The following is an 18,191-nucleotide window of genomic DNA, read 5'->3' as shown; positions in this document are numbered from 1 at the left end:
TCTCTCTCTCTGTCTCTACATATTTGACAATAGATCCACTGTCTGCATGACTCTCACTTCTTCTATATCTCTGTCAATATACGTTTTCCACATCATCACTGTCTGCATGACTCTCACTTGCTCTCTCTCTCTCTCCCTGTCTATTTGTCACTATATATTTGTTAAATCTTCTACTGTCTGCATGTCTCTCGCTTCCTCTCTTTCCATCTCTTTCACAATATATTTTCTAAACCATCTACTCTCTGCCTGATTCTCATTTCCTCTCTTTCTCTCTCAATCACTATATATATATTCCAAATCATCTACTGTCTGCATGTTCTCACTTACTCTCTTTCTCTTTCTCTCTCTCTGTCACCATATATTATTAAATCATCTACTGTCTGAATGACTCTCACTTCCTCTCTTTCAATCGGCATGTATTTTCCAAACTATCCTCCCCCTGCACGACTCTCGCTTCCTCTCCCCCACTCTCTATCTCTCTCACTTTATAGTTTCCAAATCATCTACTTTCTACATAACTCTCACTTCCTCTGTCTCTCTCTCTCTCGCTCTTTGTCACTATATATTTTCCAAAACGTGCACTGTCTGCATGACTCTCGTGTACTCTCTCTCTCTCTCTCTCTCTCTCTCTCTGTCTCTATATATTTGCCAATAGATCCACAGTCTGCATGTCATTCACTTCCTCTATATCTCTGTCACTATACATTTTCCAAATCATCTACTATCTGCATGAATCTCAATTACTGTCTCCCTATCACTCTCTCTCTCTCTCTCTCACTCTCTCTCTCCATCTTTGTCACCATATATTTTCCAAACCATTTACTGTCTGCATGACTCTCATTTCATCTCTCACTGTCTCTCTGTCACTATATATTTTCCAAAGATCTACTGTCTGCATGACTCTCACTTCCGCTCTCTATGTCACTATATATTTTTCTAATCATCTACTGTCTGCATGACACTCATTTCTTCTCTCTCCCTCTCTCTGTCACTACAAATTTTCCAAAGATCTACTGTCTGCATGACTCTCACTTCCTCTCCCTCCCTCTGCCACTATATATTTTCCAATCTTCTACTGTCTGCATGACAGTCAATTTCTCTCTCTCTCTCTCTCTTTTTCTGTCACTATATATTTTCCAAATCGTCTACAATCTGCATGATTTTCACTTCCTCTCTCTTTCTCTCTCTCTCTGTCCCGATATGTTTTCGAAATCATCTACTGTCTGCTTGCCTCTCAGTTCTCTCTCTCTCTCTCTCTTTGTCACTATATTTTTTTCCAAATCATCTACTGTCTTCATGACTCTCTCTTCCTCTCTGTCTATCTCTCTCTCTTTGTCACTATATATTATTTAAATCATCCACTGTCTGCATGACTCTCACTTCCTCTCTCCTTCCCTGTCACTATATATTTACCAAATAATCTCTCTGCATGACTCTCACTTCCTCTCTCTCTCTCTCTCTCTCTCTCTCTCTGTCTCTCACTCTCTCTATCTCTGTCTTCATATATATTTTCCAAATCATATACTCTCTGTATGACTCTTACTTCCCCCCTCTCTCTGTCCCTATATATTTTTCAGATCATCTACTGTCTGCATGACTCTCATTTCCTCTCTCTCTGTCGCGATATGTTTTCCAAATCATCTACTGTCTTCATGACGCTCACTTCCTCTCTCTCTCTCTCTATCTCTTTGTCACTATATTTTTCTCCAAATTGTGTAATGTCTGAAGGACTCTCATTTCCTCTCTTTCAGTCGGTATACATTTTCCAAACTATGTACTCTCTGCATGACTCTCACTTCCTCTATTTCGGTCGGAATACATTTTCCAAACTATGTACTCTCTGTATGACTCTAACTTCCTCTCGCTCTCTCTCTCACTCTGTATCTCTCTCTCCATCTCTTTCTCTATACATTTTCCAAATCATCTACTGTCCGCATGACTCTCACTTCCTCTCTTTCAGTCGGTATATATTTTCAAAACTATCTACTCACTGCATGACTCTAACTTCCTTTCTCTCTCTATCTCTCTCCGTCTGTCTCTCTCTCCATCTCTGTCACTATATATCTTTTCCAAATCATCTATGGTCTGCGTGACTCTCACTTCCTCTCTCTCTCCCTGTCACTATATATTTTCCAAATCATCTCTCTGCATGGCCCTCACTTCCTCTCTCTGTCTGTCACTCTCTCTATCTCTGTCACTATATATTTTCCACATCATATACTCTCTGCGTGACTCTCACTTCCCCACTCTCTCTCTGTCACTATATATTTTCCAGATCATCTACTGTCTGCATGACTCTTACTTCCTCTCTCTCTGTCACCATATTTTTTCCAAATCATCTACTGTCTGCATGACTCTTACTTGCTCTCTCTCTCTTTGTACTGTATATTTTTCAAATCATCTACTGTGTGCATGACTCTCATTTCCTCAATCTCTCTCTTTCTCCCTCTCTCTCTCTCTATGTCACTGTATAATTTCCAATGATCTACTGTCTGCATGTCTCACACTTCCTCTCTCTCTGTCACTATATTTTTTCCAAAGGTCTACTGTCTGCATGACTCTCACTTCCTCTCTCTCTCTCTCTCTCTCTCTGTGTCTTTCTCTGTCACTATATATTTTCCAAGCTTCTACTGTCTGCATGACTCTCACTTCCTCTCTCTCTCTCTCTCTGTCACTATATATTTTCAAAATCATCTACTGTCTGCATGCCTCTCACTTCCTCTCTCACTCTGTCTGTCACGATGTATTTTCCAAATCATCTGCTGTCTGCTTGAATCGCACTTCCTCTCTCTCTGTCACTACATTTTTTCCAAAAATCTACTCTCTGCATGACTCTCGTTTCCTCTCTCTCTCCCTCTCTCTCTTTCTCTCTCTTTCTCTCTGTCACTATGTATTTTCCAAAGGTCTACCCTCTGCATGACTCTCATTTCCTCTCTCTCTCTCGCTCTTTCTCTCTGTCACTATAAAGTTTCCAAAAATCTACACTCTGCATGATTCTCATTTCTTCTCTCTCGCTCTCTCTCTTTCTGTCACCAAACATTTTCCAAAAATCTACACTCAGCATGACTCTCATTTCCTCTCTCTCTCTCTTTCTCTCTTTCACTATATATTTTCCAAAGATCTACTCTCTGCATGACTCCCACTCTCTCACTCTGTCACTGTATATTTTCCAAATCATCTGCTGGCTGCAAGACTCTCACTTGCTCTCTCTCTCTCTCCCTGTCACTATATATTTTCCAAAAATCTACTGTCTGCATGACACTCATTTCCTCTCTCTTTCTCTTTCTCTTTCTCTCTGTCACTATATATTTTCCAAATATCATCTCTATGCATGACTCCCACTCTCTCACTCTGTTACTATATTATTTTCCGAATCATCTGCTGTCTGCATGACTCTCACTTGCTCTCTTCCTGTCACTATATATTTTCCAAATCATCTACTCTCTGCATGACTCTCACTTTCTCTCTCTCTCACTTCTTCTCTTTCTTTCTCTCTCTCTGTCACTCTATATTTTCCAAAATTCTACTGTCTGCGTGACTCTCATTTCCTCTCTCTCTCTCTCTCTCTGTCGGTATATATTTTCAAAATCATTCACTGTCTTCAAGAACCTGTCTTTCTCTATATAGTCCTACTGTCCGAATACTTTACTGTCCGTATTACTCTTTTCCTCTCTCTCTCTCGCTCTTTCTCTCTGTCACTATAAAGTTTCCAAAAATCTACACTCTGCATGACTCTCATTTCTTTGTCTCTATATCATTTCCAAATCATCCACTCTCTGCATGACTCTCACTTCCCCTCTCAATGTGACTATATATTTTAAAAATCGTTCACTGTCTGCATAACTGTCTCCTCCTCTCTCTCTCACTGTATATTTATTAAATTATTTATGCTGTGCATTATTTTCCCTCTCTCCTTCTGTCTTTTTATTTCAGTTTATACTTCCCAACTCATTTACTCTCTGAATGACTCCTCTGTCTCTCTCTCTCACTCTCGTTAAACTATCCAAATTATTTACGGTCGGCATTACCCCTCCCTGTCTCTCGTTCTCTTTCTCTGACACTGTAATATTCCACAATTATTTACTCTTTGCATAACTCTCTCTGTCTCTATATACCAGCGTACTATATTGTTTTACACTTTATTTTTTTCTACCCGAAAGAAGTACAGTGCGTTACACATCAGTTGTTGCGTCCACCTCCTCAACACAATCTCCTTGTAACTTTATGCACTTTTGACATCGATGTGTCAGTCTCTCCAGACCTTCCTGAAACCATTCTTCCGGAGTGCTGCGAACCCATACCTTGAGAGCTGGGTCAGTTCTGCAAAACGGCGACCACGCAGAGGTTTCTTCATGTACCCGAACAGGTGATAACCACTTGTTCGACAATTCTTTGGCGGTGGACTTCACATATGCTTCCATTGTATCGACTGTTCTTTCGTTTGTGGCTCATGGCAATGGAGCCAAGTCTCATCACCAGTCACAAGACTAGCCATGAAGTCGGCTGAATCTTGACCATGGCGTTGCAAAAGTTCCCTGCACACTTCCGCACGCCTCTGCATTTCGTCTGCAGACAAGATTGTAGGCACCCACGTGGATGACACCTTCCCCAACTGTAAGTGGCCGTGCTGCAGGTTGTTTCGGCTAATTCACTTGGCTGCCTCCATTTCCGTAAATGTTATGCATTTGTTTTCTTGGATGGCCTGTTCGACCCGGGCAATGTTGGCTGGTGTTGACACTGTCACATTATTTCCAGAACTGGTTGCCTTGTCCACCGATGTGCGCCCTGTTTTTCACGGGCACCAAGTCGTATAGCACTTTCCCTGACGGTTGCTCTCCATGTTGTCTGCTCCTACACTGACAGTGTTGTTATGAAATAGCTATGACGAGTGCATTATTAGACACATGTGAGTGTGTTGCTACCAAACGGTGGAAAAAGACACTAGTTACACGTCACCAACTTCAAAAGTTAAATGTCAACCATACACGGAAATACAAAAAAAAAGTGTAAAACAATACAGAACGCCCCTCGCATTTTCAAAATCATTCACTGTCTGCATGATTCTCACTTCCCTTCTCTCTGTCATGACTGTCTCTCCCACCCGCTTTCATGATATACTTTCTAAAAGTCTTCACTGTCCGCATGACCCCCACTTCCTCTCTCTCTCTCTCTCTCTCTCCGTCACTATATATTTTCCGAATTATCCACTATTTGCATGACTCCCACTTCCTCTCTACCTCTGTCACTATATATTATCAAAATCATTCACTGTCTGCACGAATGTCTCTTACTCTGTCTCTCTTTCTGCCGCGATATATTTTCAAAATCATTCATTGTATGCATGACTCTCTATGTCGCTATATATTTTCCAAATCATGCACTATCTGCATGATATCTCTTACTCTCTCCGTCACTATATATTCTCAAAAACTTTCACTGTGTACATGACTCTCTCTGTCACTATATAATTTCCGAATTATTCACGTCCTGCATGGCTCTCTATTCCTATATACTTTCCAAATCATTCATTGCCTGCATGACTCTCTCTTCTTCTCTCTGTCACTATATATATTTTCAAAATCATTCACTGTGTGCATGCCTCTCCCTTGTCACTATGTACTTTCCGAATCATTCACCATCTGCATGAATCTCTCTTCCTCTCTCTGTCAAAATTTATTTTCTGATTCATTAACTGTCTGCATAACTCTAACTTTTTCTCTCTCTTTCTCTGTCACTATGTATTTTCAAAAACGTTGTCCGCCTGCATGACTGTATCTTCCTCTCTCTGCCACTATATATTTTCAAAATCATTCACTGTTTGCATGACTCTCTCTAGCACTATATATTTTCCCAACCATCTACTGTCCGCATGACTCTCACTTCCTGCCCCTCTGCCGCTACATATTTCGAAAATCATCCACTGTCTGCATTACCTTCTCTTCTTAACTCTCTCACTATATATTTTCAAAATCATTCACTGTCTGCATGACTGCCTCTTCCTCTCTCTGCCACTACATATTCTCAGAATCATTCACCGTGTGCATGCCTCTCTCTCTGTCACGATATTTTTTCCGAATCATTCACTGTCTGCACGACTCTCTCTTCCTCACTCTGTCACTCTGTCACTCTGTCAAAATCATTCACTGTGTGCTTAATTCTCTCTTCCTCACTCCGTCACTATATATTTTCAACATCATTCACTGTGTTCATGCTCTCTCTTTCTTAATCTGTCACTATGTATTTTCAAAATCTTTCACTGCCTGCATGACTCTCTGTTCCTCAGTCTGTCACTGTATATTTTCAAAATCATTCACTACCTGCGTGACTGTCTCTTCATCTCTCTGCCACTATATATTTTCAAAATCATTCACTGTGTGCATGCCTCTCTCTCTGTCACTATATTTTTCCGAATTATTCACTGTCTCCAGGAGAGTCTCTTCCTCACTCTGTCACTATATGGTTTCAAAATCATTCACTGTGTGCATGACTCTCTCTTCCTCACTCTGTCACTATATATTTTCAAAATAATTCACTGTGTGCATGAATCTCTCTTTCATAGTCTGTCACTATGTATTTTCAAAATCATTCACTGCCTGCATGACACTCTGTTCCTCACTCTGTCACTGTATATTTTCAAAATCATTCACTGCCTGCATGACTGTCTCTTCTTCTCTCTGCCACTACACATTTTCAAAATCATTCACTGTGTGCATGCCTCTCTCTCTGTCACTATATTTTATCCGCATCACTCACTGTCTGCATGACTCTCTCTTCCTCACTATTATATATTTATTTCGAATCATTCACTGTCTGCATGACTCTCTCCTCCTCGATCTGTCGCTATATTTTTTCCGAATCATTCACTGTCTTCATGACTCTCTCTTCCTCACTCTGTCACTATATATTTTCCAAATATTCACTGTGTGCATGACTCTCTCTTCTTCACTCTGTCACTATATATTTTCCAAATCATTCACTGTCTGCATGACTCCCTCTTCCTCACTTTGTCACTATATATTTTCCAAACCATTCACTGTCTGTATGACTCTCTCTTACTCTGTCACTATATATTTTCCAAATCATTCACTGTCTGCAAGACACTCCCTTACTCTGTCACTGTATATTTTCAAAATCATTCACTGCCTGCATGACTGTCTCTTCTTCTCTCTGCCACTATACATTTTCAAAATCATTCACTGTGTGCATGCCTTTCTCTCTGTCACTATATTTTTTCCGCATCACTCACTGCCTGAATGACTCTCTCTTCCTCACTTTTATATATTTCTTTCCGAATCATTCACTGTCTGCATGTCTCTCTCTGTCACTATATTTTTCCGCATCACTCACTGTCTGCATGACTCTCTTCCTCACTTTGTCACTATATTTTTCCGAATCATCCACTGTCTGCATGAATCTCTCTTCCTCAATCTGTCGCTATATTTTTTTCCGAATCATTCACTGTATGCATGACTCTCTCTTCCTCAATATTTCGCTATATTTTTTCCGAATCATTCACTGTCTTGATGACTCTCTCTTCCTCACTCTGTCACTATATTTTTTCCGAATCGTTCACTGTCTGTATGTCTCTCTCTGTCACTATATATTTTCTAAATCATTCACTGTCTGCATGACTCTCTCTTACTCTGTCACTATATAATTTCCAAATCATTCACTGTGTGCATGACTCTCTCTTCTTCACTCTGTCACTATATATTTTCCAAATCATTCACTGTCTGCATGACTCCCTCTTCCTCACTTTGTCACCATACATTTTCAAAATCATTCACTGTGTGCATGACTCTCTCTTCCTTACTCTGTCACCATATATTTTCCAAACCATTCACTGTCTGTATGACTCTCTCTTACTCTGTCACTATATATTTTCCAAATCATTCACTGTCTGCAAGACACTCCCTTACTCTGTCACTGATATTTTCAAAATCATTCACTGCTTGCATGACTGTCTCTTCTTCTCTCTGCCAATATACATTTTCAAAATCATTCACTGTCTGCATGTCTCTCTCTGTCACTATATTTTTCCGCATCACTCACTGTCTGCATGACTCTCTTCTTTACTTTGTCACTATATTTTTCCGAATCATTCACTGTCTGCATGACTCTCTCTTCCTCAATCTGTCCCTATATTTTTTCCGAGTCATTCACTGTATGCATGACTCTCTCTTCCTCAATCTTTCGCTATATTTTTTCTGAATCATTCACTGTCTTCATGACTCTCTCTTCCTCACTCTGTCACTATATTTTTTCCTAATCGTTCACTGTCTGTATGTCTCTCTCTGTCACTATATATTTTCTAAATCATTCACTGTCTGCATGACTCTCTCTTACTCTGTCACTATATATTTTCCAAATCATTCACTGTGTGCATGACTCTCTCTTCTTCACTCTGTCACTATATATTTTTCAAATCATTCACTGTCTGCATGACTCTCTCTTCCTCACTTTGTCACTATACTTTTTCCGAATCATTCACTGTCTGCATGACTCTCTCTTCCTCAATCAGTCGCCATATTTTTCCGAATCATTCACTGTCTGCATGACTCTCTCTCTTCCTCAATCTGTCGCTATATTTTGCGAATCATTCACTATCTTCATGACTCTCTCTTCCTCACTCTATCACTATATTTTTTCCGAATCGTTCACTGTCTGTATGTCTCTCTCTGTCACTATATATTTTCTAAATCATTCACTGTCTGCATGACTCTCTCTTACTTTGTCACTATATATTTTCCAAATCATTCACTGTGTGCATGACTCTCTCTTCTTCACTCTGTCACTATATATTTTCCAAATCATTCACTGTCTGCATGACTCTCTCTTCCTCACTTTGTCACTATATTTTTTCCGAATCATTCACTGTCTGCATGACTCTCTCTTCCTCAATCTGTCGCTATATTTTTTCCGAATCATTCACTGTCTTCATGACTCTCTCTTCCTCACTCTGTCATTATATTTTTCCCGAATCGTTCACTGTCTGCATGTCTCTCTCTCATTGTATATTTTCCAAATCATTCACTGTCTGCATGACTCTCTCTTACGATGTCACTATATATTTTCCAAATCATTCACTGTGTTCATGACTCTCTCTTGCTCACTCTGTCTCTATATATTTTTCAAATCATTCACTGTCTTCATGACTCTCTCTTCCTCACTCTGTCATTTTATATTTTCCAAATCATTCACTGTCTTCATGACTCTCTCTTCCTCTCTCTGTCGCTATATATTTTCCAAATCATTCACTGTGTTCATGACTCTCTCTTCCTCACTCTGTCGCTATATTTTTTCCGAATCATTCATTGTCTGTATAACTCTCTGTTCCTCTCTCTGTCAATATACATTTTCCAAATCATCCACTTTTTACATAATCTCGATTCTTCTCTCTCTCTGTCACTATATATTTTCATAATTTTTCACCGTCTGCATGATTGTCTCATCCTCTCTCAGTCACTATATATTTTCCAAATCATTCACTGTCTGCATGGCTCTCTCCTCCTCTCTCTCTTTCATGATATACTTTATAAATTCTTTACTGTCTGGATGAACCCCTCTTCCTCTCACTCTCCATCAGTATATATTTTCAAAATTATTCACTGCCTGCACGACCCCCTCTTCCTCTCCCTCTATCACCATATATTTTCCAGTTCATTCACTGTCTGAATGAATCTCTCTTCCTCTTTCTGTCACTAAATATTTTCAAAATTATCCACTCTCTGCATGACTCTTTCTTCCTCTCTCTGTCACTATATATCTTCAAAATTATTCACTGTTGCATGACTTTCTCTTCCTCTCTCTGTTACTATACACTTTTCAAATTCTTTACTCTCTGCATGATTCCCCTCTCTCTCTCTCTCTCTCTCTCTCTCTCTCTCTCTCTGCTGTCTCTGTCACTTATACTTGCCTTCTTGCCAAATTATTTACTGTTTGCATTATTTCTCTCTTCCTCTGTATCTTTTTCACTGTACACTTCCCACCTCATTTACTCTCGGTATGATTACTCTGTATCTGTTGTCATGACTCCTCTCTGTTTCTCGTTCTCTCCTCTCTCGGTATATAATCGGAGTTTTTTACTGTTGTCACGACTCCTCTCTGTTTTTCGTTCTCTTTCTCTGACACTGTATTCCTTATGTATCATTTACTGTCTATATGACCTTCTCTCTCTCTCTCTCTCTCTCTCTGACATTGTGTACTTTTCAAATTATTTACTATCTTTACACACTTCTCACTTTCTCCGTCACTATATGCTTGCAACATTACTTACTTTTTTTCTGCTAGTGGCTTTATGTCGCACCGACTCAGATAGGTCTTATGGCGACGATGGGACAGGAAAGGGCTAGGAGTGGGAAGGAAGCGGCCGTGGCCTTAATTAAGGTACAGCCCCAGCATTTGCCTGGTGTGAAAATGGGAAACCACGGAAAACCATTTTCAGGGCTGCCGACAGTGGGATTCGAACCTACTATCTCCCGAATACTGGATACTGGCACATTACTTACTATTCGCATGACCTCTCTCTCTCTCTCTCTCTCTCTCTCTCTGTATATGCCGTCTGATTTATTTACTGTCTGCATGACTCTCTCTCTTTTTATTTCTCTCTCCCTCTGCCACCGTATAATTTCCATATTAATTACTGTCCTCAAGATTGTGTCCTTCTTTCTCTATCTTTTCTTATGTCACTGTATACCTTCCAAATTCTTTACTGTATCCATGATTCTATTTCTGCTCTCTCTCTCTCTGACACTGTATACTTCCCGAATTATTTACAATCTGCATGGATTCTCTCTCTCTCTCTCTCTCTCTCTCTCTCTCTCTCTCTCTCTCCCATTCTCTCTCCCATTCTCTCTCATTGTATTATTTACTGTCTGTATGCTCTCTTTCATTCTCGCTCTATGTCACTGTAAACTTTGCAAATTATGTACTCTCTGCATGACTTTCTCCCTCTCTCCCTACTTCTCTCTCACTCTTTCCCTGCTACTGTATTCTTTCCATATGATTTACAATCTGAAAGACCTCTTTCTCTGTTTCGATATACTGTACTTTCCAATTTATTTTGTATTTGCATGACCTCTCTCTCTCTGTCACTATATATTTTCCGATTTATTTACTGTTTGCGTACTTCTCTCTCGTTCTCTTTGTCACTATATATTTTCCGATTTATTTACTGTTTGCGTACTTCTCTCTCGTTCTCTTTGTCACTATATATTTTCCGATTTATTTACTGTTTGCGTACTTCTCTCTCGTTCTCTTTGTCACTATATACTTCACAGATTATTTACTATTCGAATGACCTCTCTCTCTGTCACTATATACTGTCTGGATTATTTACTGTATGTATCATACTCTCTAATTCTCTCTCTCCCTCTGTCACTGTATGTTTTCCAAAATATTTACTGTCTGCCTAACTCTCTATCTTTCCCCCCTTCTCTCTATCGCACTCTCTCATTCTCTGTGGCTATATACTTTACGTATCATTTTCTCTTTGCATGGCTCTCTCTCATTCTCGCTCTCTGTCACTTTATACTTTAAAAATTATGTACTTTATACATGACCTTCTCTGACTCTTTCTCTATTTTTCTCTCCCTGTCTCTTTGCCACTGTATTCTTTCCTGATTATTTACTACCTGAATGCCCCCCCCCCCCCATCTCTCTCTCTGTCACTGTATATTTGCCGATTTATTTAGTGTTTGGATGATTCTCTCTCTCTCTCTGTCTGACACTCCCTCTCTGTCACCGTATACTTTCCCAATTCATTTACTCTCTGCATGACTCTCTCTGTCTCTCTTTCTGTTTCACTCACTGTATACTTCTTCAAATTATCTTCTGGATGAACGGCTCGTTCTCTCTCTCTCTTTTTTCCCTCCCTCATCATCATCATCTCTCTATCACTACAATACTTCCATAATTTATCTAGTTTCCTTACTACTCTCTCTAATTCTCTTTATGAACTGTGTACCTCCACAACTGTTATAATTTGTGCATGACTCTCGTATGCATGGATTTATGAATGGAATATTTACACAACGTTCCCATTTTCAATATGACTTTCCATAATTTTCTTTATGAACTCTATACTTCCACAACATTTTACGTTCTGCCTTTATCTCTATGAGCTAGTACATATTCCTTCAACTTTTCTCCATTCTATGCAAATTTCTCTCTTATAAAGTATACACTTCCACGTTTAATTTTTTGCATGACCCTCTCTCTCTTTCTTTCTCTCTGTATCACTGTGTACTCCTCAAAATTATCTATTTCACCCATGACTCTCTCTCCCATAGAGGATGGTTGTCTAGTTGTACTTCATCTTAAAACAATAATCACCACCACCCCAACTCTCTCTCTCTCTCTCTCTCTCCCATTCTTTTTATGAACTGTATACTTCTTCGACTTCACTGTTCCCTATTTGACTCTCTCTCTCTCTCTCTCACACACACACACACACACACACACACACACACACACACACACACACTCGTTCTCTTCACCAACTCTCTTCAACAACTGTTCCATTTTTACGTGACTTCCCCTCATTCATTTTGTGAAATATATACTCCCTCATCTTTTCTAATTTCTGTATCTTTCTCTCTCATTCTATATAAAACTATATACTTTCACAACTTTCTTGGTACCTACGTGACTTTTTCTCTTTCACTTTGTGAATTATATACTTCCACAACTTCTTCTAGTTTCTACGAGACTTTCTCTCTTTCACTTTTTCTATACAGTATATTTCCACAACTTTTTCTAATTTCTTTGCGACTTTCTCTTTATGAACTATATACAGTAATAACTTTTCTGTCTGCAAGACTCTTTTTCTTCGTCACTGTATACCTTCCAAACCATTTACTGTTCGCATGACTCTCTCTCTCTCTCCCTCTCTCCTTCTCTGTTACTATATATTTCATACTTTATGAACACATATCTAGTATCGACGAGACATTTTTCTTTCTCTCACTAAAACGTTTCTACTTGCTACCTGAATATCTACTCTTCTTGCTATTGCACCCAATCATTTAAAGGGTACACTACGAACTCTATACTTCCATTACTTTTTTTTTTTAACTTTCTACGCGTCTCTCTTTCTATTTATTGCCAATAATCTTCAACAACTTTTCTACTTTCCGCGTGATTCTCTTTTTCTTTATGAACTATAACTTCTATAATTTTTCTACTTTATACCGGATATTTTCCCTTTCTCTTCCTAAAATACAGTTTCCACAACTTTACGACCCTCTATATGACTGTTTCTCTTTCTCTTCGGTACGGTATCACTGAATACTTACTTACTATCTTCTACTCTCTACAAGCCCTTGTCTTTCACTCTGTCTCCGTAAAAACTATTCAGTAAACTCGAACGAAATTACCTACTACTGCCCGCATTAAACTCATTCTCTCTCTCACGTGAAAAAAATCTTATATTATTTTTTGAATCTCTGCTTGATTCATTATGTTCTACTCATATATATCAGTGTTTTGAACGTATGATTCATGCTTACAGTTTCATATATACACAAACTTGCTACTCTCTCCATTGCTGTATCATTTTCCCTTCGAAAATACTTCAATCAATTGCCTACTGGATAATTTAATTGTCGCTACCACTCACTAGGAGCTACACTCGTATAATTAAATATTTCCTATTATTTAAAGATTTCCTCTCTCTCTCTCTCTCTCTCTCTCTCTCTCTCTCTCTCTCTCTCTCTCTGTCTCTCTGAACTTTACACCTCCTCAACTTTTCATTTCTTTGCATTACTCTCTTTCTCTCTCTATCTATCTATCTATCTATCTATCTATCTATCTATCTAACTATCTATCTATCTATCTATCTATCTATCTATCTATCTATCTATCTATCTATCTATCTATCTATCTATCTATCTCTGAACTGTTTATTTCCTCCTCAACTTTCCAATTCTCTGCATGACTACCTTTTGCTGAACTATAAATTTCCAAACCATTAAAATTCTTTGTATTTAATTCTCTTTCTGTACTACGTACTTCCTTATTTTCTAAACTTCAGCATGGAACTGATTCTCTTAACTAAGTGCTTCCTGACTTTCCCTTTCTCTGCATAGATCTCTCTATTTCTCTGAACTATACACATTCTAAACTTTTTATTTCTTTGCAAGGCTCTCCCTTTTACTGGACTTTTCACGTATTTGCATAACCTTGTCTTCCTGAACTGCACATACTCAACTTTCCAATGTTCTGCACGGCTCTCATTTTTACTGAATCTATACAACTCCTCACCTTTACACTTATTTTTATGACCTTCTCTACCTCCACTATGTACTTTCTCAATTTTCTAATTCTCTGCAAGACCCCCTCTTCATCTGAACTATAAACTTCCACAACTTTACAGTTCTTTGCGTGGCATTTTCTCTCTATACTATGTACCTCTTTAGTTTCCAATTCTCAGCATAGCACACTCTCTTAACTAAATACATCCTCACTTCTCTATCCTCCTCAAAGCTCTCTCTCTCTTTCTCTCTCAACTATACACATCCTCAACTTTTCATTTATTTGCATGACTCTCTCTCACTGAACTGTAAAAGTCCTCAACTTTACAATAATTTGTATGACTTTCTCTTTCTCTGAACTATGTACTTCCTCAACTTTCGAATTCTCTGCACGACTCTCTCTTTTAATGAAGTATAAATTTCACATCTTCCCAATTTTTTTTTTGCATGAAACTCCCTCCTTGTACCTTACTTTGCACTTCTCCTCATGGCGCCCTCTCTTATTTAAGTACTTCGCTGTATGGTTCACTCTCTTTGAATCTCCCTTTCCTTCTCTCTCTCGCTCTCTCTGATATCTGTCTCTCAACTATACACATTCTCAAATTTATAGTTCTCTTCACGACTCTCTCTTTTACTAAACTGTGTACTTCCTCAACATTTCATTTATTTGCATTACTCTCTCTCACTGAACTACACTTCGTCTACTTTTTAATACTTTTCATAGCTCTCACTGAACTATGTACTTCAACTTTCCAATTCTCTACATGACTCGTTCTCTCTCACTTAACTATAGGCCCTACACCTTCTCAACTTTTCATTTCTTTGCATGACACTCTCTCTCTCTCTCTCTCTTTCTGTCTCTGTCTCTGAACTAGCTATTTACTCAACTTTCCAATTCTCTGCATGGTTACCTTTTACTGATCTACAGATTTCCACAACACTCCAATTCTTTGCATGAAATTCTCTTTCTGTACTATGTACTGCCTTACTTTTCAAATCTCAGCATGGAACTCTCTCCTACTTAAGTGCTTCTTCACTTTGCCTTTCTCTGCATCAATCCCTCTCTCTCTCTCTCTCTCTCTCTCTCTCTCTCTCTATCTATCTATCTATCTATCTATCTATCTATCTATCTCTATGAACTCTGAACATCCTCAACTTTTTAATTCTTTGCAAGGATCTCTTTGACTTGACTTTTCAAATCTTTGCATGATCCTCTCTCTCTCTCTCTCTCTCTCTCTCTCTCTCTCTCTCTCTCTCTCTCCCAACTATACATATCTCCACCTTTTCATTTCTTTGCATGGCTCTCTCTCACTGAACTTTACACGTACTCAAATTTCCAATAAATTGCATGACTTCCTCTCTGAACTATGTACTTCCTCAACTTTCGAATTCTCTGCATGACTCTCTCTATTACTGAAGTATAAACTTCACAAATTTCTAATTCTAAATTCCTCGCATGACTCTCTCTCTCTCTATCTCTCTCTCTCTCTGAATGATGTACTCCCTCAACCTTCAAATTATATGCACGAGTCTCTCTTTTTCTGAACTATATAATTCAACAAATTTTCATTTCTTTGCATGACTCTCTCTCTCTCTCTCTCTCTCTCTCTCTCTCTCTCTCTCTCTCTTAATTATGTACTTCCTCAACTTTCAAATTCTATGCATGAGTCACTCATTTATTGAACTATTTTCATTTGTTTGCATGGCTCTCTCCCTGAATTATGTATCTCCTCAACTTCCACATTATGTGCACGAGTCTCCCTTTTACTGAACTATATACTTCAACAAACTTTCATTTCTTCGAATGACTCTCTCTCCCTCTCTCTCTCTCTTTGTCTCTCTCTGAACGATGTACTTTCTCAAATTTCTAATTCTATGCACGAGTCTCTCATTTACTGAATCATTTCCATTTCTTTGCATGACACTCTATCTCTGAATTATGTACTTCCTCAACTTTCAAATTCTATGCATGCGTCTCTCATTTACTGAACTATTTTATTTCTTTGCATGACACTCTCTCTCTCTCTCTCTCTCTCTCTCTCTGAATAACGTACTTCCACAACTTCCAAATTCTATGCACGAGTCTCTCTTTTACTGAACTCTTTTCACTTCTTTGCATGACTCTCTCGCTGAATGATGTACTTCCTGAACTTCCAAATTCTATGCACGACTCTCTCTTTTACTGAACTACTTTAATTTCTTTGCATGACTCTCTCTCTCTCTCTCTCTCTCTCTGAATAATGTAAATACTCAACTTCAAAATTCTATTCATCTCTCTTTTACTTAACTATTTTCATTTCTTTAAATGACTCTCTCTCTCTTTCTCTCTCTCTCGATGAATTATGTACTTCCTCAACTTCAAAATTCTATCCGTGAGTCTCTCTTTTACTTAACTATTTTCATTTCTTTGCATGACTCTCTCTCTCTTTCTCTCTCTCTCTTTCTCTCTCTCTCTTTCTCTCTCTCTCTTTCTCTCTCTCTCTCTCGATGAATTATGTACTTCCTCAACTTCAAAATTCTATCCGTGAGTCTGTCTTTTCCTGAACTATTTTCACTTCTTTGCATGACTTTCTCCCTGAATTATGTACCTCCTCAACTTCCAAATTATATGCACGAGTCTCCCTTTTACTGAATCATTTCCATTTCTTTGCATGACACACACACTCTCTCTCTCTCTGAATTATGTACTTCCTCAACTTTCAAATTCTATGCATGCGTCTCTCATTTACTGAACTATTTTATTTCTTTGCATGACTCTCTCTCCCTCTTTGTACTTCCTCCTCTTTTACTGAACTATTTTCATTTCTTTGCATGACTCTCTCTCTCTCTCTCTCCCTCTCTCTCTCTCGCTCTATGTATGATGAACTTCCTCAACTTCCAAATTCTATGCATGACTCCCTCATTTAGTAAAATTTTTTCATTTCTTTGCGTGAGTCTCTCTCCCCCTCTAAATTATGTTCTTCCTCAACTTTCAAAATCTGTGCACGAGTCTCTCATTTACTGAACTGTCTTCATTTCTTTGCATGATTCCCCCCTCCCCCTCTCTCTCTAAATTATGTACTTCCTCAACTTCCAATATATATGCACGAGTCTCCCTTTTACTGAACTATTTTCAGTTATTTGCATGACTTTCTTTCTCTCTCTTTTTCTCTCTATGTACGATGAACTTCCTCAACTTCCAAATTATATGCACGAGTCTCCCTTTTATTGAACTATTTTCATTTCTTTGCATGACTCTCTCTCTCTCTCTCTCTCTCTTTCTCTCTCCCTCTCTCTCTCTCTGAACGATGTACTTCCTCAACTTTCAAATTCTATGCAGGAGTTTCTCATTTACTGAATCATTTCCATTTCTTTGCATGACACACACTCTCTCACTCTCTGAATTATGTACTTCCTCAACTTTCAAATTCTATGCATTCGTCTCTAATTTACTGAACTATTTTATTTCTTTGCATGACTCTCTCTCTTTGTACTTCCTCAACTAAATTCTATGCACGAATCTCTCTTTTACTGAACTACTTTAATTTCTTTGCATGACTCTCTCTCTCTTTCTCTCTCTCTCTCTCTCGCTCTATGTATGATGAACTTCCTCAACTTCCAAATTCTATGCATGAGTCCCTCATTTAGTGAAGTATTTCCATTTCTTTGCGTGAGTCTCTCTCTCCCTCTAAATTATGCTTTTCCTTAACTTTGAAATTCTGTGCACGAGTCTCACATTTACTGAACTGTTTTCATTTCTTTGCATGACTCCCCCTCCCCCTCCCTTTCTAAATTATGTACTTCCTCAACTTCCAAATTATATGCATGAGTTTCTCTTTTACTAAATTATTTTCATTTCTTTGCATGACTCTCTCTCTCTCTCTCTCTCTCTCTCTCTCTCTCTCTCTCTGTATTGTGTTCTTCTTCAACTTTCAAATTATATGCATGAGTCTCTCATTT

Source organism: Anabrus simplex, chromosome 7 (assembly GCF_040414725.1).
Source record: "Anabrus simplex isolate iqAnaSimp1 chromosome 7, ASM4041472v1, whole genome shotgun sequence".
In the NCBI taxonomy this organism is placed as follows: Eukaryota; Metazoa; Arthropoda; class Insecta; order Orthoptera; family Tettigoniidae; genus Anabrus; species Anabrus simplex.
Note: the sequence above shows the minus strand (reverse complement) of the source record.